The sequence below is a fragment of the Mchenga conophoros genome, linkage group LG8 (assembly GCF_057382185.1).
Source record: "Mchenga conophoros isolate Kocher_MC1m ecotype Shallow Benthic linkage group LG8, M_conophoros_male_GT1.1, whole genome shotgun sequence".
Taxonomy (NCBI): domain Eukaryota; kingdom Metazoa; phylum Chordata; class Actinopteri; order Cichliformes; family Cichlidae; genus Mchenga; species Mchenga conophoros.
In genome coordinates this window covers 27025757-27048330 of record NC_140533.1, presented here as the reverse complement: position 1 = coordinate 27048330, position 22574 = coordinate 27025757, and the positions used below count along the sequence as shown (strand labels likewise).

Genomic DNA, 22574 nt, shown 5'->3' with positions numbered 1-22574 from the left:
CATGTACGTTTTATTGAAAATATTAATAAAATATTTCAAAAACCACAAACAATCATGATGTACCTGCTGCACATAAATAAATAAAGACATAGACGATATCCTGATAAATACCATCTGTCTGCTTTGTTGAATCTGTAACTGCATGTGAAGGTCGATCTTATCTCTTAACAAAAACTCTAAAGTAACTACACCTTCAGTTATGATGCATATTTTCATTTAAATGTCTTCCAGCTGCAAAATTAGTTCAAACGAAGCCTTTAAAGTCACCAAATTTTGGCCTTGCTGTTGTGTTTTTTAGCAACTGATAGAGACTGGTCTGGTATTTAGTGAGTCAAAAATGCACAGCAGTGGCAGTGGAGGTTAAAAGTTTAGTTTTTTTAGTGTTCATATTCATTGCTGCTATCTTGGATTGCTAACTCTGGCTATGTTGGACGGCTCCAACTTTCTGAGTAGGAAATCCAAGTTGAGGGGGTGTTCCATGAAAAATTTCCAACTGCGAACTGAGTTTTTGTGTAGGTGTCCTCAAGACCCTAATATCTCTGAAAAGCACAGAGTTGCTGCTTTCAGGAACCTTTGGAATTGTGTGATTGCGATATTGGTTCAAGAGTTGCTCAATCATCCGGGTAAGGAAATCCCAAAACGTTGATTCTGTTCATCTGAACGTAGTCTTGATCAAAGACGTCAAGACTGAGGTCACATTACGTCAGGCATCTGAGTGATGAAACGTTTCTCCCACTGAAAACACTACATCCAGATAAACACAATCAATTGTTGGGGGTTCAAGAGTTACGGTAGTTTGACTTAAAACTTTGAGCTAAAACAGTGGTCCCCAACCCCCGGGCCATGGACCGGTACTGGTCCGTGAGTCTTTTGGTACCGGGCCGTGAGAGTCGAGGCTCAGGTGTGAAATTTATGGTTTTCAGGGGGTTTATCGTTAACTGGGTCTTTTCCCATGTTGTAGTTGTGTGTCTTATTTTGAAAGAAACATTACCATAGCGACCAGAGAGCATTAAGAGGCAGAGAGGAGGATGTTACTCTCAATGTTGTTGGTGCATTTCAGGAGGACGCTCTAATAAAGTTACACAATTACACAGTGAATTTGCGTTTATTATTATATTTACAAAATACCACAATTTTTGTCTTGGTCGTATCATTTTATTCTCTTGTATTTATCCGCCACACCTTAATGGCTGATCCGTGAAAATATTGTCAGACATTAAACTGGAAGTGCCAGAAACTGCAGTTCCTGTAATGGCCACTTGAGGCCAACTCCAAGACCAACGTGTGATGTCATGGTGGCCACGTCCATCTTTCATATACAGTCTCTGATTTCAGGCTGTATGAAGTAAAAATGTATTATTCTCAAATCCAGTAAAAGAAAAGAATCTTAATTACAAAGTAACTGTAGAATTCACATTTTTGACATTTTTCTAGCTGCTAGAGCTGCATTTACAATTTCCTACATTCCTTTCCTACGTTTTTGCTCACAAAACACTAAATCGATTTTAGAATTTCTTCTGAACAGAAAATTGTTGTAGTTTTGCAAAAGTCAAGCCAGAATAACTGTTCCGTAGTTATTACTCTCTCTAGTTGATCAGCAAAGTCAATCTCATCCTGTTTGTTTTTCATTTCAAGCACAGAACATCAGACACACTCTGTGAAAAAGAGATGCAGGCAGGGATTCAGGCTATATTTATGGAACATGTTGTTCAGTACGGCTCATATTTGCTGACAGTTAGCAAAAAATATAATTAATAACAGCTCGGTGCTTCGGTTAGTGGATAACAGGTTATATTGATGCCTCGGTGGCCTGTGTGTGAGCCACGATAACAAAGTAGTTAACGCTAACAATGTTTGTGTTCCCATCAGTTCTTATTGGAAGATTGAACTGGTCAGCCCTGTTGCTGTTCTCATGCTGTTAATGGTGCTGAGAAAATAGCATTAGGGACAAGAGCAGTCTTGAATTACAGTTTTTTCTCCTTCCCACGTCTGTTTTTATTTCTTCCTACACTCTCCCACTCCTTGCTCTCTCCAGCCCATGGTTACTAATGTGTCTTTTCTTTCTTTTCTTTCAACGAATGAGCAGTAAGTACGTCCACCCTTGAAGTAACTGTTATGAAGAGCCGTAAGGTGTATTTTCTACTCATAACAGGCCCAGGAATACGTTTTGGAGGTGTGGTACTAGTGGGAGTATTTCAGAGGCGACAGTGCTGGCAATGTAAGGGGCTTTTTAGCATTTGGATAGCAGCAGGCTTGTGTGATGATGGAGAGTATTAGCATTTTACATTCCTGCTGTGTTTCCCTGTAATGACTGGTCATGTGCTGCTCACCCCTCCAATCTCTATAGCTTTTTCTGGATGTTGGCTCCGGTGCAGATGGAGCGCTTTGCAGTGTCCTGGATCCTGTGTGATTAATGAAATGCAAATCTGCTTTCGGCTTGTTACATGCTGAAACGCCTCCTTGTTTGTGTCATGCTGGCCACTAAGTAACGGTGCAATATGAGTGTGGGGATCATTCTTGGCTGTTTGGTCACATTTCACTGCCAGTAATTGATTTTTCCTGACGCTTGATAGCCCACAGCACCCTGCTAAAGTGTCCGGTGGCAAGTGATATTGCTGTTTATCTGATTCTAAGGGGCTTAATTGAGCAGTACAGTTGCATATATCACAAGCTCCGTTACACACTGTTTTGATTGTCGGTATACTCAAGTTTTTATAGTGCACTTGATTGTAAGGAATCTGTTTTACAAGGCTGCTTTTATTTTCTAGAAGATTTTATTTCCTGTACAGTGTACATAATGATTTCAGTAAATATTTTGCATAAAATGTAGCGAACTCACAGGGAGTTTTGCATTACGTGCATCACTTAAAGGCAAACAAACTGTGACTTGAATTTCCTGCAAATATTTATTATAATTACAGTTTTTATTTTTCAAGCAGTGTGAGAAACCTCTTAATTTCCCCATTGCATTTGGAGGATCCAGCACACACTCTTCTGTATCACCTGACTGCCCCTGGAAGTTTTGGTGGAGTATTTAGAAACCTGGACATGTTGTATGTGTGTGCATTAATATTTGCATGAAAAACAACTTGTTGCACCTGTAGCAATGAGTCTTATCAGCATACACTCCAGTGAGATGTCTCCACACGCTTGAACATTTAGTTTCTTTGTTACTAAGACCAAGGTATCTGTGTTTGTGTTTGACTGCACGGTGCTGCAGCTGTGCAAAAGACAGATGCCTCACACAATCACTCAGAGACAGACCTGGCTACAAAGTGCACCTCCTACCTTCACAATGGTACACGATTGCCCCTCCCTGCAATTTTAGGGTGTTTTCACACCTACAGTTCGATTACTCTGGCACGAATCAGTTAATGAGTTTGTAAACTGTGGTTTAGTTTCTTTTCACCAGGGAAAAATCCAAGTGAACCAAAATATGTCACAACGGAGAATGTCACTTACCCCCAGATGTGTCCCAGGTGGGAGAAACAAAAACAAACAGAGAATTTCAGTTCATTTCACAGCTAGTTGCTAGCCCGTGCATACCTTTGTACATCTATAGTAGCTTGCCACATTCCTGAATACAAACCATACACAGTGTACATCTGGTAGTTGGTTAAGATCAAGGTCACATTCATGCCATGAACAAACTTCTCTGCAGTTAATAGACCTTTTGAAGGAGGTGGTTTCGGTGCGGTTGTTTTGGTCCACATCCGAGTGCGATTACTGCATTCACATCTACACAAATGAACCCCACTGGGGGAAAAACAAACCAGAGTTCAGTTTAAACAGACTAAACACCACAGGTGGAAAAACACCCTTAGACTGACTTACAGTTTACGTCTTGATGCATTCTCAATCATCCAGGAAGGTAAATATCATGACCATTTCCTGGTCATGAGAATTTGCATAATTATGATTAAGGAACTGACCTCCCAGCCCATTCTTCCTTCAGTGGGCTGGTTTCAGTCATTATGCAAATGTACTGTTTATAAGATTGGGGAAACCTGCAGTCAGCTGAGACTGAAGAAGTCACTTGGATGAGTGACGAAACGTTTCTCCCACAAAACGCTACGTCCAGATGAACAGAATCAACTTTTGGAGACTTACAGTTTAGTTCAGCTCGTGCCAGTATGAACGAAAGAGACAGCCTTTGGTCCAGAAGTTCTCTCTGGAGTTCTAGAGATCATTAGTGGTTTCTGCTGTCTTTATTTCTGGACTTGGAGTTTCTGACCCAGTCCTCTTTCAGCTGTTGTGTAACTGCTGACTTTCCCTCACTCCCTACATGGCTACTGTATGAATTTCCAAGTCCACTAACACTTGGGTCTGTCGTTGCTTGCTATCTCCCACAGGAACCGACGCTTGCCTTTGAAAGACAGATAAAGTGAAAAACACTGAAACACTGGGTCTAATTCCTATGAGACAAACCTATGTCTATTTATTTATTTGTTTTGTGCACACAGGTCTTTAGAATTCCAAAAATTGTACTTTTACAGTTGATTTCCTTGATCTTTACTCTAAGGAATCCACAGAGTAAAGGAGTCTGAGTATGAAGCCTACTCCAGGGTAGCTGGATGGGACGGAAGCTAAATCCATCTATTTATAAACAGTTTCATGGTCTAAAAAGAAATTCCACGCACACAATAACTTGAAAGCATCTTTAAAACAGGGTTTAGAATGCAGTCCATTAACATTTGTCTAGGAAAGTCATTTGATTATTTAAGTTACAAGCCAACTGGAAGTCAGGTGTGTTACAGAGGGGGAGCTTGGATCTCTGCATGGCCGACAGTGAAGGATGATAATGAGCATGCTCTAGTCTAAGTATGTTAAATTAGCTCTGAGACAGACTCAGAGATGAGCATTAAAAGTGATGTATTGTTTGGATTAAGCAGCTTGCCTTAGTGTATGTTGTCTTGGTGATTTTCATTTCCTTTCATCATTTAATAAGCAGAAGAAGTCACAGATGCAAACAGGTGCAAAGTATTTAAAATAGTCAGTCACGGTTTCCCAGAGCAGAAGAAGATGTCTTAAAACTGCATTACACTGCGAAAATAATAGGAAAGCAAATTCTGGAGTCAAGGACATCCAGTGTTGATCCTCTGCTTGTCACAACAAGGAGTTTATTTTTACAACCCCATCGATCAATGAGTGCCGTTGTTCCCAAGATCACCCTCAAAGATCGTCACTGGCCGGTGGAGACAGTCGACATAATCTTTTAATTTGATTGTCCTTAACATTATTTGTCTAAATTAGGACAGCGGTCAAACACGAGAGAGCTGTTGCTTTCCTGCAGGCTCGCCGCTTTTCAAAACTCTCATCCGCATCTGCCTCAGGAGTGCTGACGCTGCTGGAGGGCGAAAGCTGGCTTGGTGTTGGCTGGTGCAGTCTGCAGAGAGAGAAAGAGACATAGAGGGAAAGAGAGAGAGAGGATGAGGTGGGCTGGTGCTGATTTCTGCCTGTCATTTTCACCTGTCTCACCTCAGAGGAAACCAAGTGAAGTCTCTAGATTTTCCAGAAGGAATAACACCATGATGTCAGAGGTACGTCACTTGCAAACATCTCCAAACTTTTTGAGGTATTAATACATTTAAGCTGCTTTAGCTCCAAGTTTGTCTTCTTAGAGGACTGGATTAGCCGGTATTGTTACTCAGAACCAGACATGATCCTTGTGCTTGGTGGAGGAGGATGCATGTTGACTGTGCTGACGTTTCATAGAGCTGTGGAGCTTTATCTACATAAACGATGAGTCTGCTTCGAGGGCTAAACTAGATGTCAAAGCATAAAATACCTCTGTGTTTAATGAAATTACAACAGGAGTGCTAGTTTTACAAGTTTTCTTCCCTTTTCATCTTTCCTGGCTGCTTTTCACTAGTTTTGCATTTGGCTAGGGTCAGTGTCTCTACTGGTTGCGTGAAGTGATACCTGGACCCTGCTAAGGTTGCACAGGTAGTCCAACTTCTCCAGGATGCCATTGCCAGAAGGTTTGCTGTGTCTTCCTTTGTCCAAGGAGGAACAGGATGAGCACTGTCATAACTACAGAAGTGATGGGAATGTCTCTGTCCAAACAATCAGAAACATGACTTCATGAGGGTGGTTTGAGGACCCAACATCCTCTGTGCTCACTGCCTGACACTGTGGAGCCTAACTGGCATTTGCCATAAAATACCAGAATTGGCAGGCTCACTACTGGTTTGATGCTTTTCACAGATGAGAGCAGGTTCACCCTGAGGACATGTGACAGACTTGAAAGGGTCTGGAGAAGCCGTGGAGAACATTATTCTGCCTGTAACATTGTTTGGCATGACTGGTTTGGTGGTGGGTGAGTGACACAGACACAGTCCTCTACAGACAAGGCAATGACACCCTGACTGCCATTAGGTATTGCGATTAAATCCTTGGACCCAGTGTTGGACCTTATGCTGGTGCAGTGGGCTCTGGGTTTGTCTTGGTGAACCACACTGCCCGTCTCATGTGGTGAGACTATGCAAGACGTTCCTGCAGGATGAAGAAATTGATGCCACGGAGTGATGTCCTGGTCCAGACCTGCGTTCCCCCAGAACACGATCTGTCGTCTCATTAGGAGCATGTCCCAATTCAGCCCTTTGTGGCTTGATACCCAGTCCAGTATAGACATCCAGCAGTGTTTATTTTTCTAAACAGTGTACTTTTGATATGTAGACACTACTAATATTTCACACTCCATCTCAGCTTAGAAACTTTTAAACTCACTTTGATGAGTTAAACTTTCATTTGAGCGTCTTTTGTGCTTACGAGCTGTCCAGAGGCCATCTGAGAAGACCGGAGAAGGACAAAGTCTTAGTTGAGAATGCCACAGTGTAAATCTGAAATGTTGTGGGTCAGTCGCACTGGCATTAAACATCACAGAGAGACAAACAGGTCAGACACAACTGCAAACATTATTCGCTTTTGAGTCTGAATCAAATATCATGCAGTGTATGTTACGACTTTGATGTATTGACTGTCTGATGACGACCCGGCAGGATCAATGCTGTCGCTGTTAGTCGGGATAAAATTGATTCTCATGACCCAGAGCTGACTTAAATGACGTCGGGGATTGTGCATGATCATTTATTGTTAATTTAGCCCACCAAAAGTGTTCTCGTATTATATTTCCTTATTGTTGTAAAGTTAATCAATTTATCTAAAATATTTGTAAGAAAATAAAGTGAATGTCACAATAAATGTCCACCCAGTGCAGCATGTTATTATATACTGTGTGTAAATTTAAGAACATCTGTTTGACCAGTTCCTGTTTTATTTTGTAATTCTTTGCATGTTGTTACACTGTTGTCATATATAATATTGTGCCGTGGACTCAACTCAGGAAGAGTTTTTGTACACATAACTAATTAACCATCATATGCAAATTTCTAAGTAAAGATTTAAAAGGTTTAAAGACCCACAAACATGATATCATCAAATGAGTCTCTGCAGATGGAAACGTGTTTTTTCTTGTACCTGTTACATGTGGAGGTGGCGAGTCTGGTTCCTGCTATACATGGAAAGCTCTCTGTGACATCTCACTTTGTGCTGATGGGAACGCTTTTTATGGCCCAGTGATATAATATTCAACAATAACTCGATCTGCTTGTTAAAAAGCAGATTTTGCTCGTGGATTAGGTGTCTGATATTATTAAAGGAATGCACTTAAATGTTTGTATAGAAAGAGTCATGTTTGTGTGGGGAGGAAAAAAAGTGAAAAATGCTTTTTCTCTTAAATATTTCAGGGGAATGAGAGCGTACTTTTACCTGCTTTTATATCTCTGATGTGTTCAGCTCACATGAGAGGACTGATTTAAGAGCTCACGTGTCATTCAACTTCCTTCATGTCACATAAATTATTGAACATCTGTTATATAGTGTCAGCATCCAATAAGTCTTCTCCAGCAGCATCTGTTTTGTGGTCACTGAATTATTTAAAAGCTGCTGCAAAATAAAAGAAAATGCTGGTATTGCTGTATGTTCCAAATATACAAGCTGTTAGATAACATGACCCAGATTAGCTAAATATTAAGTATAAATGTGAATTTTTCAGCTTGTTATGAAGTAACTGTGGAGAAAATTAGATGAGTTGTACTGTCCTCATAGACTGTATATAAAAGTTGGAGGACAGTGCATTCTTTTTAATAGCCAGCAGGGGGCGTAACTCTTTTCTTGATGGGTTTATGGACTCAATTGCTATTTACACATCGTACTGAATAAAGCATGTTTATCTGTCCTTAATAGTCAGAAAGAAAGATAAACCAGTCAGTGTTCATATTTTAATCACCTATTGTTATCCAGTGAATGTGGAGTAACGGGGTATGCACAAAGGAAGAGATGTAGGGACCATAGATGTGGAAAATTAATGACATTTGGCAACTTTTAGCAACTAGAAGCAAAAGTGACCGTTTGTGCCACAAAATTAGGCCTGTCTCAAGGACTAACTTTTCTCAAATTTGAAGTAAAACATGAAGGATGCTGCTGGGTGGCATAATAGAACAAAACTAAACAACTAAAAGTAAAGGATCCAGCTAGTGAAGAGACAAATACTTAACTGAAAATTAGCTTTTATACACCCACCTTTACCTGACATATTTTATCTTAATAACCAAAGGCAGATGCACCAGATTTATATAACAAAACAAATGTCAGTTACTTACATAACTTTTCAGTATATTTATAACTTCCACTCTTCTTCATAGTTTTCCTTATAACTGCTTTGCTCCTTTGCTCATACCGAGGCTGCTGGTTTGTAGCTGGCTCTAAACCCTGCTATAGCCTTAGCAACTTAGCTTTTTTTAGCTTTTTATGAATCTCTCTGTTCAGCTGGGTGAGGGAGATGTCTAATTAGACTTATTGTTACAGTTGCCAGGAAAAGGTGTATTTCATTGAGGGGTTGTGCAAGTTGCTGGCAGTCACTGGTGTCATATTGGTTGCAAAGACGTAGACAATGCTGCACTTTGGAGCTTCACCACAGCTTGGAGGGTAAAGTGAGTGTTTGCAGACAGGTTGGCGTCTTCCATACAAACTATGGATGATGACAGCAATATGCTAGCAACCAAAGCAATTGCAGGGAGGATTTTGATGGAGCACCATGTGGTGTCAGCCAACAACTCCTAGCAACCGAGTCACTGAACGGTCTCTAGGCCTGTGTAACTGAAGCCTCACCTGTTCACCTGATACTTTTCCTTTCATAAAGGTGGGTTAAAATTTGGTGGATGTATTTAAAGGAGGTTAAATATAAGTCAGTGCTCTCCTGCTGGTTTTTATATAGGATGCCTGAAGTGGGAATTAAAACTCCCTGTTGTCGCTCCTAATGTCTGCTCCTATGAGCAGAGCTGCACTTAGGCGCAGTCCTGTCTGTCTCACCTAAGGATAAGAAAAAAAGACTGTGCACAAGGACATACTGAAACGTGAATCCAACACCGACGTGTCTTAAACCTGCATTTGTCCCTCAGACCTGACCTCGGTAAACAGTTTACATATGTTAATGGGCTAAGTCACTAGTTTCAGCTCATACTGAGTAAAACATTACATTAATTTTAGTCTTAATATGCTATTCTTAATTATTTGCACCTGCTTGGTAATTTTTTTTTTCTTATTTGTATTTAAGGTGTTTAGGGTAAGGAACTGTTATTGTGCTGCTAGAACCATCATTTCCCTAAGGGGACCTCCCCAAGGGCTTAATAAAGTTCTATTCTATTCTATTCCACTCTCTGCTATTCTTTATTAGAGTCACAAATGAGAATTATCCAAGATATGCTAATTCAGTGGTTCTTAACCTGGGTTCGATCGAACCCTAGGGGTTCGGTGAGTCGGTCTCAGGGGTTCGGCAGAGCCTTCGCCATGGCTCATTTTGTGCACCAGTAAAAAAATCACATTTTATTTTTCACTAAAGAGGGGTTCAGTGAATGCGCATATGAAGCTGGTGGGGTTCGGTACCTCCAACAAGGTTAAGAACCACTGTGCTAATTGGTTTAAAAGCTTTTAGACAACCATCATGCCAAAATACGAAGATCTCAGCAGAAGACTTCATAACAGGATGTCTTTACCTGTGAGTGACATTCCAGCAGCTAGGTCCATCTTTTATATACAGTCTGTGGCGCCACTATATAATTACAGGTTAGCAGCAGAATAGTTTTATGTGAATAAAAGATGACAACGTTTGTTTTGAACAAAGGATTTTTAGAAATCTGGTCTCAAACTGAGGATTTTTAACATTTTAGGCAAATGCATTAACCACTACAGACACATCCAGAAAAATGTACCACAGAAGCTGCTTTATATGTATAAAATGTATCTTTTCTCATTAGAATATATAAAACGCTTGTAGTCTCAAAATCCAAGGTGTTATACATGAGCTATTTCCATCTTTTTGTGAATAATCTCACTTTGATTTATCTTTAAAATGTTTTATGTGTCTAATGTTGTGACGTCAGTGGATCTTTTCCATTTACCACCATATTGTTTCAGAGGAGAGGTTCACACCTGCTCGTGATGTCACTACCCTGCAGAGGATACCGCATGCCCTTGCATCTTTTCAACCTCTTACATCTGCCACTTTTATTTTGAACTGCTTCCTACGTGGAGGTGGGGGTGGTTGTAGCAGTGCCTTTAAACACTTCACGCCCCCGCCGTCTTGCACGTTCCTCCTCGCAGCACCTCCCAAGCTCCATAAAAACACTCCACACTGACTCAGCATGTGTGTGACAGGCAGAGGGGCGGGAAAGGGGCAGGACTGTGGGTGTTTATGAGTGTGCTAATTGGCTGAGTGTGAGCATGTAGCTGGTTGTGCTGGTTGGACAGGTCTGCACTAACTGCTCAGCTGGAGAGAAGGAAGGAAGGAAGGAGGTGAAGAGGAGAGAGGAGAAAGGATGAGACGAGATAAACCATGTGGGAGGTGTAAATCCTGTATGGATGAAATGGCTGTGAGAGGAGGAGAGGTGAGTGTGAGATTGAGATGGAGGGGGGAGGAGGACAGTGGAGAGGAGAGGCAAGATTTTGTGAGTCTCTGTAGTACAAATGTAGCTGTGAGTGTCTCAGGTTTCTGCTGACAGCGCAGGGTGATAAAGAGCCACTACTGAGGCAGCTGGCAGCCCTGCACAATGATGCCGATAATACAGATGTGCATGTCATGCTGTAAGACTTGCAGACAGATGACTAATGCACGGGAAAAAGTGGCGCTCTACACTATATTGTGTGTGTTTGTGTGGGTGGATGAGAGGGTAAGTGTGAAACCATGAATGACATTACATGTGTGAGAAGAGGGACTGCATATTTTTGTATAATCAGTTTGTGTGGGCATGTCAATGCGTGCAGCCCCTCCTGGACTCGTGTATACCATTACTGAGCTGCTGTACTCTAAAGCATGGCGACCGTTCAGGGTAAGTAGTTACTTATAAATCATATATTCACGATATAATCATTTTCTAGCTGTAAAATTTTGAATGTGGTCAAGTGCACTTATCATTACACTGTTGTCAGTTTTTTAAAAGTTAATTAATACAAAATAAATTTAAATGTTGTCGAACATGGATAGAAGACCTAAATACTTAAAGAAGTTGTGACATTTTTAGACTGTTAAAGAGCCCTTCTCTGCTGTGCTTTGCTTTAACTTGCATCATAATGGATAAATATTTTTTAGTGTTGCAAATTAATATTATTAATATTGGAGAAACCCAAAGGTATCGCCTCTCTCTGCTGCTCAAATCAGCACTATTAGCCATTTTTCACACACGCACCATATCTCTGCAACTTTCTTTCCACCGAGGGATGTGGATATCCAGTGCATTAGCTGCTTTTTAGTCTGGCAGCTCCCAAGTGCAAGAGCTGCATTACACGTGCAGCTGTAAAGTGTGAAGTTGTAATTTCCCAGTTCCCAGATGGAGATTTCAATGGGAACGCCCCCTCAAATCAGACTTTCCACACCAACCCAGACTTCATAATTCAAGATGGCAGCAGCACTTGTAAACATGAGCAAAACTGCAGAACTGTTGTGCATTTGTGACTCACAAAACAGGCCGGGCTCTATGAATGAAGGCGCTGCAGTGGTATTTTTAATGTAAAAAACCAAACAGGCGGGTTGTGTTGCAGCCAGTTGGGGCTGAGAAGAGAAATACTACTACTAGAACATAGCAGTCATCCATTATCTGACTTCAAACTTAAAAGGAATGCAGCGATGTCGAATTGCACCAAAGTGAGAATACGCTGCATTTACTGCCAGTGCGAGAAAAGCGAGATAGTCATGAAAAAGGGACTTTTCTCCATATTCATGTCAGAATGAAAACAGAGCTTTATAAAAAAATTAAAAAAAAGGTAAAAATTATATTTTAAATAAGTTTAAAGTGAGTGACCTACAGGTCTCAAACTTCTGAGTTCTTCTGAGTGAGTGTTTTTTTTATTATTTTATGCACACTTAGATCGAACAGATAAAAACTCATGTTCAGGGACAAACGTCTCTTACCCAGTACGCTTTCACACCTCCTTGAAAGTTAAAAGTCTCTCACAGTTTCATTCAGTTTGAACTTTGAAACAAGCTCCATCTACCCCAGTGTGTCTCCATAGCCTAGTGGTTAACATGTTTGCTTGGTAAATGAAAGGTCACTGATTTGATTTCAGCCAGAGACAAAAGTCAAACATGCAGAGGGATCTGCTGTGGAGAGCTAAAAAAAGTGATCGTCGTCTGATGGCGAAAAGCCCAACTCCAAATAAATGCTAATGTTGCCCCAGATGTGTGCACATTGTCCACTGTTCCTTCCTGTAGACATGAGACCTTTTTATTGTCTGGAGGTTTGCAGTCAAAGTTTGCTTTCATCTTAACCTCTCACTATGGATGTGCAGTCCTCCCAAGTCCGTTGGTTGGCATGGGTAGTTTTGGTTTATCTAGAAAATGGTTTAAATCTCTTTGATATGAAAAAATGCTTTTGACCGAGCTGCTGCCCTCTCTAAAGTCTGGTACATTTAACCATTAGATGGAAAATGACTCCTCAGCGGGGCAGAGCGTGCAAGGTTGAACGCTGGCAAAATTGGCTTTGGATTAGCTTTGATGTGGGAGTTGTTTTGTGAGATTTCAAAGAAGTTGGTGGCTCGAAAATGCATCTGAAAACACATTTCATAAAAACCACAGTGAGCTCAGAGATGGGCACGACAGACATGACTGACTGAGGAGCAGCTTCAAACTGATGGGTCTGCGATCCCCACAGGCATGAAATTCTATTAATACCCATAATGCTGTTTGGATCAATACATGAGTACTACACTTTTAAACCACGCTGGCTTTGCAGATGCTAATACGGCTCTGATAGTCTCTAGGCAAAATATCTTGTCATAAATAGTCATGAATGTGGTAGATGGATCCATTTACTCTCTAATGTCTCTGGGAGGTTGTCTTGTAAAATTGCTCTAAAACATTTGCATGGATTAGTGTGAGCTTTGCAGGTGTTTTTTCTGTTTCAAGTTGATTTTTAATCACTTCTGCAAGCCCATAAAGTTTCATTTACCGTTATTACTTTTGATACCAATGAGCAAATCAAGGTGAGATAATCAAAAAGTTCAGAAACTGGTGACAGCACACAGTGGTTGTGTTAACCAAACATATGATGTTGCATGCGGTAACTGTTAGTGGAATAGTGATCTTGTTTAATCTATGCATGCAATCCATAGATTGCTTGCATAGATTGAATGCTGTTGTAGTGTAGCGTTGAGTTTGAATCCATGATCTGTCTGCTGGTTCTTTCTGAGTACTCCTGCTTCCTCCCACAGTCTAAAAGCTGAGGGTCGTTAGGTTAATTGGTGATTCTCTCTGTGTTAGCCATCCTCTTGCCCTATGACAAATGGGTTAGGCTCCAGCACCACTGCGATGTAAGAAGATGGATGGGTGTTGTCAGCTTACTCTAGCAAACTTAGTTAGAAAGCTGAGTCCACACACTGTGCTGGTGCTCATTAATTCTAAAGAACAGATTCATCAAAGTATCAGACTTTTACTCATTAAAGCGGCAATATTTTTTTGTCAGAGAATTCTTTGAAAATGCTTCAAAGCGCCACTAACACGTTAGCAAAGTCCAGTTCAATTACTGAAATTGGCAGAGATGAGGCCTAGCTGACATGTTGGTAATTTAAGCTAAACGGGTTCATAGAAATAAACATCCATAGAAAACAAAACCAGGCTATAAAAATGTTTATTTTGCAGTGCGCTTGGGCATTTTGACAGTCACTGGGGGAGTCTGTGGGCACTGACTCAGGTGGCCACAAGAACAACTGCAGTTTTTCTACACTTGTGCATTTTTCCTTCATTTCTCTTACCTGAGAGGTTGCAGCAAATATGCAGCTATATGAGACATGAGCAGGTGAAAGCGGCACTCCATTTCTGTCACTGTTGCATAACGCAACATCGTACTTTCCTGCGATTCAAGGAAAGAACAGTTTGTTGTCTCGTTACTTGTTTAGTGTTTTGGTCTAAGTGTGGTTCTTCATTCACTGAGTCAAGGTAGTGAGTGGAGGAGTTGTAGCAGCAGCAAGGTCACGGCCAACGTGGTGCTGATTGAATGTCTCCCCCTTCTTTTCTTTACCAATAAGCCTCTCTGCATCTCCTCATACGCACTGCTGCTGCCTCTGCATGAGTCAGAGGACCAATCAGCTTTTGTCTGAAAATGCCTTTGAAGGCACCGTGAGAAGGAAAGGAAGCGATCTGGCCTTGTATCGAGTGCAAACAACAAAGTCGTGCTTCGAAGAAAGCTCTGGCACAGCTTTCTTTCATTTTGGTTCATCCTCTTCAGTCGCTGCTTGGTTAATTATGATTCAGCAGAGTTCACAGGGTTTAAGCGACACGTTTGTGGTGTGACGGTGAGCTTTCAGCCATTTCTTGGGAATTTATAAGAGTAGGCAGTTCTGCCAGATACAGTACATGATGTAACATAATAGTACATGCGGATAAATCGATAGTCCATGAGTGAGAGAATGATAAGGGTGCTTCGTGTTGCAGTGTGAATGCCTCTGAATATCCCTCACCATTCATTAACTTAACACAAACCTCCAAATCTCCCCTCGGGTTTTTAATGTGCACAACCTGTCATGTTGCTGAAATCATAGCTGCTAGTGCACAGCGCCGGCAACAAGCAAGCTGAGAGCTAATATTAGCACCAGCTCCCCCATCATGTGCAGGGAGCTAATATTAGAGCTGCACTCTTTGGCTTGGGTTTAATTACCTGCGTGATTTGACTCATGAAAGCCTGGTCCAAGGACCCAGAGGAGTTTATCCGTGTGTGTGTGTGTCCCTTGTGTCAGCATTATAACCCACAGGAACAACAAGAAGATGAGTCATCTTGATTGAGCGGCTGTGGCTTTCTGTTTATTGAGGTTTAATCAAAGGTGCGCCATCCTTCAGGCTCCCCATCGAGTCTGTCGCTATTTTTAAAAGCAAAGAATATAAACAGCCTTCGCCAAACAAGTATTGAAAAAAAAAAAAGAGTATGACAGTGAATAAAAGCTGTTGACATCAAAAATACACTCAAAGATTTTCAGTAGAGATGGATAGATATGTCTGTGATTTGCTGAATTCTTTGCATTCTTTTTGCTGCCATTGTTGTTTTCAGTATTTACTGGTAGTTATTTTGTGACCTACCTGTTACTCTACCTGTGAAAAGCAATTCAAAGTATGCTAATATTTTTATTTATTTGTATTTTAAGCACAGTCCAATCAAGCAGCAACCACTAATGAAGGCTTAAGGTCAAGGTCAAGTTTATTTTTTATAGCACATTTCCAACAGCTCATCCTGCACATATAGTCACAGGTTTAATCAGGGGCCTTATCACACGTACAGCTTTTAAACTGTAAATATTGTTTATGAACTTAACCAGCTGTTTCTGAAAAGGTATAGCTGAAGCATCGACATCATAAACTTTAAATGTAATGTGCTGTCTTTGGCCACTTTGTTCCATACAACTGCTTTTTAACAAAAAGCAGCAACTCAGTGTGTTTGAGCAAGTAGACGTGACTGATATGATCTGACGTTCAAACTGAGCATCAGAATGGGGAATAAAGGTGATTTAAGTGACTTTGAACGTAGCATGGCTATTAGTGCCAGCTCGGCTGGTCTGAGTATTTCTCAGTATCAGTCTGAGGAGAATTTGAGCTGATAGGAAGGGAGGACTATCTCACTAAACGCTCGCTACAGTCAGGGTATGCAGAAGAGCATCTATGAATGTACAACACATCCAGCCTTGAAGCAGATGGACGGCAGCAGAAGACCATGCTGGCACATTAACAGTGGCATGAAACAGCATCAAAACACGGCGCCATCCTGCCTCGTCTCAAAGGTTCAGGCTGCTGGTGGTGGTTGAGCCCATCGGTACAAATTCAGCATCACAACACCGCTGAGTATAGTTACTGACCATGCAAGATAATATGCTAGGTCACAAACTGTTTTGAGGTTGTTAGTAAAAAAAAAAGTAATCTATTACACATTATTGTTACCTTTCTTAAAAGTAATTTTATCAACAAAAGTCCTTATTATGAACACAAAGCAAAAATGGAAAATCAGTCTATTAACCCTTTAAAGTCGGTCGGAGTGGGCACGCTCCGTTTTGCGTAACTATTTTTAAATGCAGGTAGCACTGCAACCACATAAGCTAGCGCAATAAATTGTTTTGCATATACAACCGGAGGAGTTGTACTTAAATCTTATGCCATCAGCTTGTCCTAGGTCACAGTTTCCTTCCACATATAGCTTTGCAAAAACTGCATGAAAAGCACTTGCAGCAACAAAAACATAATATTCCAGAAACACGCTTTGCCGATCCAATCAGCTGTTCGTAACACTTTCTATCGCATGTCCGCCATGTCCTGCCCGAAACCGGAAGTGACGTCATTTTGCGGAAATGTAGTTTTTTACCATCAGGGCCTTATGAGCCTATACTTGTGTTTTTAAAAGTTATGTTTGACTTTATGACTTTCTGTGTTGTTTCTGGGATGCTTAGGACTCATATTGCACTGCTGGAAATAGTTTATTTTGATGCAGTACAATATGAGTTCTTTTTGCAAATTTGCATTATAATATTTATTTTTGTTTTTCCTGCAGTGTATAGAAATTGGTGTATTTCAAAAATAAAACTATGAAGACACTCAAAATAAATTTTCTGTGGTGGGAAACTATTTTGTGCAACTTTTTTGTATTTACAGTTTTGAGGGATAAGCCTCTTAAATTTCACTAACTAGAAATATATGTTAAAAAAACAAAAATGATTTTAAATTTTTTTGTAGTTTATTGCACTTTTTTGCAATTTATGTAATTACTATGCACTTAATGCAGACATATTATTAAAATTTGGGCTATAATGGTTGTATTGATGTATATCAACTTGAAATGCTCCCAAAAATGGCTCTACAGCATGTAAAAATATAATATAAGCTCTGGCGGACTTGGCTCTATGGTAGGTCTTAAAGGGTTAAGACTTTAAAGTGGTGATTGTACTTTGGAAACATGTACAGGAAGAAAGGAGGCGGTGCTGCAAGCCTGACTGTTCATCACTGTCTTTATCAGCTGCTGAAGTTCAGGCTCTGGCTGCCGGGCTGGGGTCAGCACACGCTCAGCTTTATCATCACTCTGGGGTCTTGGCTAGCTTAGCGTTAGCATGCCCCCTGGGCAGGTGCTTACAAAGAGCCAAAGTTGTCTCACTCCACCATTTTCCTCCTCCTGACATACAAACTGAAATCAGCTGATTGTGGCGCAGGTGTGCTGGAAGAAAAAGGCGTGTTTGTCTGACATTGTTATTTATTTGTATCATAACTAAAGAACAAGTAACTACATAATAGTAGTCATGCACTGCATTACTTACACCCAACGTTACACTGTTACACCCAACACTGGTTACAAAGATTTAATCAACTAATTAATGTTCTCAGATGACCTCCACAGTCACCAGATCTCAATGCAGTAGAGCGCCTTTGGGAGGTGGAACAGGTGATTTGCTTGTTGTACAGCTGACAAATCTGCAGCAGCTGTTTAGCCGTATATTTACAAAGAATTAGGGCGAAAGGTGGCCACACCTGTAACCTGCAAGGTTTGCAAACTGTCCACTGTGTCCAGTCACTGTTTCATAGAACAGTGTACACCCTCGGTTTTTTAAAACCTAGCTATCTGCTTCACATGAATAGTGATACTACCATATTAAAACTGATATAGTTAGCTAAAAGTGAATCAGCCAAGTGACATATCTACTAAAGATAAACCGTAAAATGGGATGAATAATGCTTGGCTAAATTTTTTAGAAAATCAGAATGTAGCTAAAAATGACTTTTTCATTTGGATAAGTGGAAATAGCTTGATAGTCATAATAATAATAGCTTGAGATATTTAGCCAAAAAGTAGAAAATGGCAAACATCAGGGACATGTTTGGACAGACTCACTCCGATCGCACATTCAGGCGTCCTGCAAGAACTCTCATCGCTTGGTCTAATATTTTTGGCTTTATCATAGTGCAATGTGTGACACTGACATGACTACAGCTAATGCTAAAAATGTAACAATAAGAAACGTTTGTCAAAATGTTTTATTTCAGTCCACATTTTGAATCTCAAATATGTTTTAAGGTGTAAAAGTGATTCCCTATTCATGCAAATAATAAAAATTAATTATTTAAAACAGGCTTGCTGCACATTTGCATTCTTCTGAATTTCAAAATGTAGTAGTGGTAAATAGATTAAAAATCATTTTAAACAGTGTGTTCCTAGTACACAATCTAAAAGTAAAACATGTCTCTATTGACCAAAACCAAATCAGATTTCTCTGTTTTGCTTTTTAGCCAAACTGTCAGTAACGATGACTCAGTCAGTTAAAATTGCTGTGCATGCTGCATGTCCAGACACGCCTGCAAAATGCACACCTGAGCTTGTATTTGGGCTTAAAATGTTTTAACATTGTGGGTAGAAAAAAATTCGATTAATATCAATCTAAATTTAGCCAGTACTAAATGCAGTAGCTTGAGATTTTGCTGGGACACAGCTGATTCCCAACCTAAATGCATTCCAGTAACAGACAAAGCAATGGTTAAGTCTGAATTGCTGAAATAGCTACTGGATAAAAAAGTTTGGCTATAAAAGTAATTAATAAAACTAAATTGTGGAACAAATCTCATGTGACTGTTGAAGAGGTCAGAAACCTTTAGATGTAAAAGCTTAAAAATAAAAATGATGTAGTTTATCGAATAGTTTCTGATGCAAATAATCTGCAAATAAACAACACAGTACTTTGCCCCAAGCACTCGTCCTACAAACCTCTTAGCTATGAAGCAAAAACCCCACATAGTGCATCCACACGTACTCTCTGGGCGCAATCAGTTGGCCAGTGAAACTTACCCCTCAGTGATGCTGCCAGCTTTTCCATTTTTAGCTTGTGGTTGATGGATGGCTTCTTGTCAAGCTAGATGAGTTTTTATCAGAAGTTTAACCAATCGATGCATGAAATCTGTTTTTTTTACATGCTAATCTAGAAGTTGAAATGATAGGAAACATGCAAAGCAAATAAGACTGAGTGTGGCAGGAGCTGGTAAATGGATTGTTCCTCTTGTAACTTCTGGCACAGCAGTGGCGCTCCCACCAGACTTCATGCCAAATTGTCCAGAATTACTGGCAAGCTGGACAGCTGAAAGGAACCGGCGCACTCGAGAACAGCACTGCTGCATCCAGGATTTAACATTACAGTCTGGATACAGGAAGATCTGTAATAACTAAACCACTGTTTACTGTGTAGTATTTATTTCTTCTTATCTCAACATTAAAATTGGGAAGTCACATTTTTTTCACACATCTTTTTTATTGTTGTTTTTTATTACATTTGAGCTGATATGCGTAGCTTACAAGTTGTTAAAGATTTTGATGCTGGCATCCAGACACGGTTGGTTAAGCTTAGGTTAAAGCTGCTTTTTGGGACTCATGATGAATGATGCGGTGTTTGTAATTAGGTTCAGCTGTAATGTTCCTATATGATTGTGACACTGTGATTGTGGAAGGTTTTATTAAAGTAAATCTCCACTAGCTATCTGTATGACTAGATGCCAGCAGGAGTTGGTGGGTGGAAAGTAGCCAAGCAGTGTTTGTCTTTGTGTTTTCTGACAGAAGAAAAGTGGGGTTGTGTTACATTAGCAGTTGTGTTACTGCTTTTAACTCTGGCCTTCCTGTAACTCTACACTCCCATCACTCTGGTTTGCTGCCAGCAGAGCTCTCTCCTTCACTTACACGACTCCCTCCTCCTTCTGTCTTTTATCTATTTATCTATCTCTTGTGGTCTTTCTCTCATCGCCCGACTTCATCTCACTCGCTTCCATCAGCTCCCGCCTCAGTCAGCTGACGAATAACTGGATGAAAGAGGTCCAAATTAAGTTCATGCTCATCTGCGCTCTCTCTGAATCAATACTGACTGGCATACTTCAACCTCTTCGTGATGACAAATCATAAGCACAGATGATCTCTGAGGATCTGTGCCTCAAACGGATATTTACATTAAAAAAGAGCTCAGCATTTTTATGTGTTAGTTACTGAAAATCTGTTTAATGAGGTTTATCATGTGTGATAGTTGTCCGCCACACTGATGTGATACAGCTACTGGTTTCTCGGGAGCAATAATTTCCAGCTGGTTGTCAGTGGTTCCTGCAGGTTGCTGACTCTCATTATGTGAACTGTCATAGGAATTGCTTTGTTTGCAATTGATTGCAATTTTTCGTGTTTAAGTGCTAGAGACCAAAGCAGGCGGGCTGAGGTTTTTGCCAACTGGTTGGAGAATACACATTTTGCCAGGGGCTCACTGAGCAATCTGTAGGTGTGAGTGACTGAGACTTTAGGAATTATTTTCCCAACAACTGCCATCAGCCTGTGGCAACCACTTGCAACCAATTGTCCAAAACAAATTTCCCCCATGACTGGTGGTTGCCAGATGGTTGCAGACCAGTCTCTAGGCTTTAGCCCTCAAGGATAAGGTTCTTCCACCTTAGGCTACGTCCACACTAGCCCGGATAGATTTGAAAATGGCGTTTTCGTCTGAAAACACTCCGCATCCACACTAACGTTTTCAGTTGTATTCACAGAGTTGTGTGTCCACATTGAAACGTTTTCCTTCGGGGAAAATGCCGTCTCAGTGTGGACGGGAGGCCAAAACGGAGAGAAAACGATGCGTTTTCAAATGAAACATTAGTGTGGACGTAGCCTTAGTCTCAGCCAGTTCTGTCATATTTAGAGCTAAGGAGCCACTTTGTCTTCCTCACACCTTTTTACAGAGGCCCCTGGGGAGCTACCAACAACTGGACAAAGGCCAGTTGTTGGCGGTGAGTAGTGTAGCTGTGGGAAGACTAGCTGCAAAGTGTGAAAATGACAGATAATGTGACTAATGCAGAGGCAGTGAAATGCACGAAGACAGAGACGTTTTATTGTGGATGAAGCAACAAATAGTAAAGGATTTATCAAATATTGCACATAAGGGCTCAAACCTGCTGCAAACATCCAAACAAATGTTGCATGCAGAAATAATTAAACGTCACAGGGAGAATTTGTCAGCTCGGTGAGACTGATGTCTTTGAAGTGAGGGCAGAATGATGAGTTGGGGTTAAGGGAGGGAAAGTTTGGTCGCTCGGCGTGCCAACTTACAAGTTCTCTTTGTTCTGTCGGCTTCAGTTATGAGCGTGCACGTTCTCTCCCACTGCTACCATAAGGCAGCTCCAATCTGTCACTGCTGGCAGCTCACCGTCCTCATTTGAGTGACTTCTTTTTTTTTTTTTAAACAAGAGTTCTGTTGTCTGCGTCGTCACTGGCGTGGAAAGTCGTTCTGCATCAACGTTAAACAGAATGGAGACGACTGGAAAGAAGTCAGCTCGGCCAAGATGAGTAACCGCCAGGAGATTTAGCTCGAAAGACAAAACGTGGACTATAACAAAGAGAATAACAAAGAGATTTCTGTGCTTAGGGTTTAGCTTCATGTGCATGTTATGGCTGAGCAGCCAGCTGGATCTGATGGTGGACTTGTCAGTGAACAGACAGGAACTAAACATTACTTAATTCAATATCTTTGCACAGAGAAAGTCCTCTTCATCATCGCTGCATCAGTGTCATGGTGATTCCTGAATAAAATCTGATCACGCTAATCCGATTAGAGTTTCCATGAATCATTTGAACCTGCCTCATTTTCTCATTTTTCCCGTGAGTCCAGACCCTTTAATTGTTTTATTCAGAATGTAAATCGATCCCCGTCACCGGCTCTTTTCAGAGAGTGGGAGAGGACATGGTGGGATGATTTCCTGCTTCCTCTACAGGATGAGCTCATTTTCTCTCTGACATCATAAAAAAGCTGCATTATTTACTTTTTATTAGTATCTGTCATTGGAAATAACAGAGGCCTTTGATTTTGATTTTGATTTCTATCATTTGTCTCCAATTGAAAATTTGATTTATTTATTTGCCTTTTTCTTTGGCTGAGATTTTAGCAGTGCAGCTGCACCGTACAGTCATACAAGCTCTGCCTCCAAAACAACCCAGGAACCATGGCATTGTTTTATGCATATTTACAATAAAAATCAATTGCATAAAAAA

The 22574-nt window shown here is 40.6% G+C and overlaps 1 protein-coding gene across 2 annotated transcripts in view; it reads left to right on the top strand.

Moving 5' to 3' along the window:
• The window catches only part of LOC146568936 (uncharacterized), a 100021-nt gene that overhangs the window by 2993 nt on the left and 74454 nt on the right, over positions 1-22574 (top strand). The window contains exon 1 of one of the 2 annotated variants that reach the window (XM_085285333.1): positions 10829-10946. The exons of the other annotated variant lie outside the window; for it this stretch is intronic. The gene's annotated coding sequence lies outside the window, so the exon portion shown is untranslated. Of the gene's footprint in view, positions 1-10828; positions 10947-22574 lie in introns of those variants that run through there. 2 annotated transcript variants of the gene reach the window in all.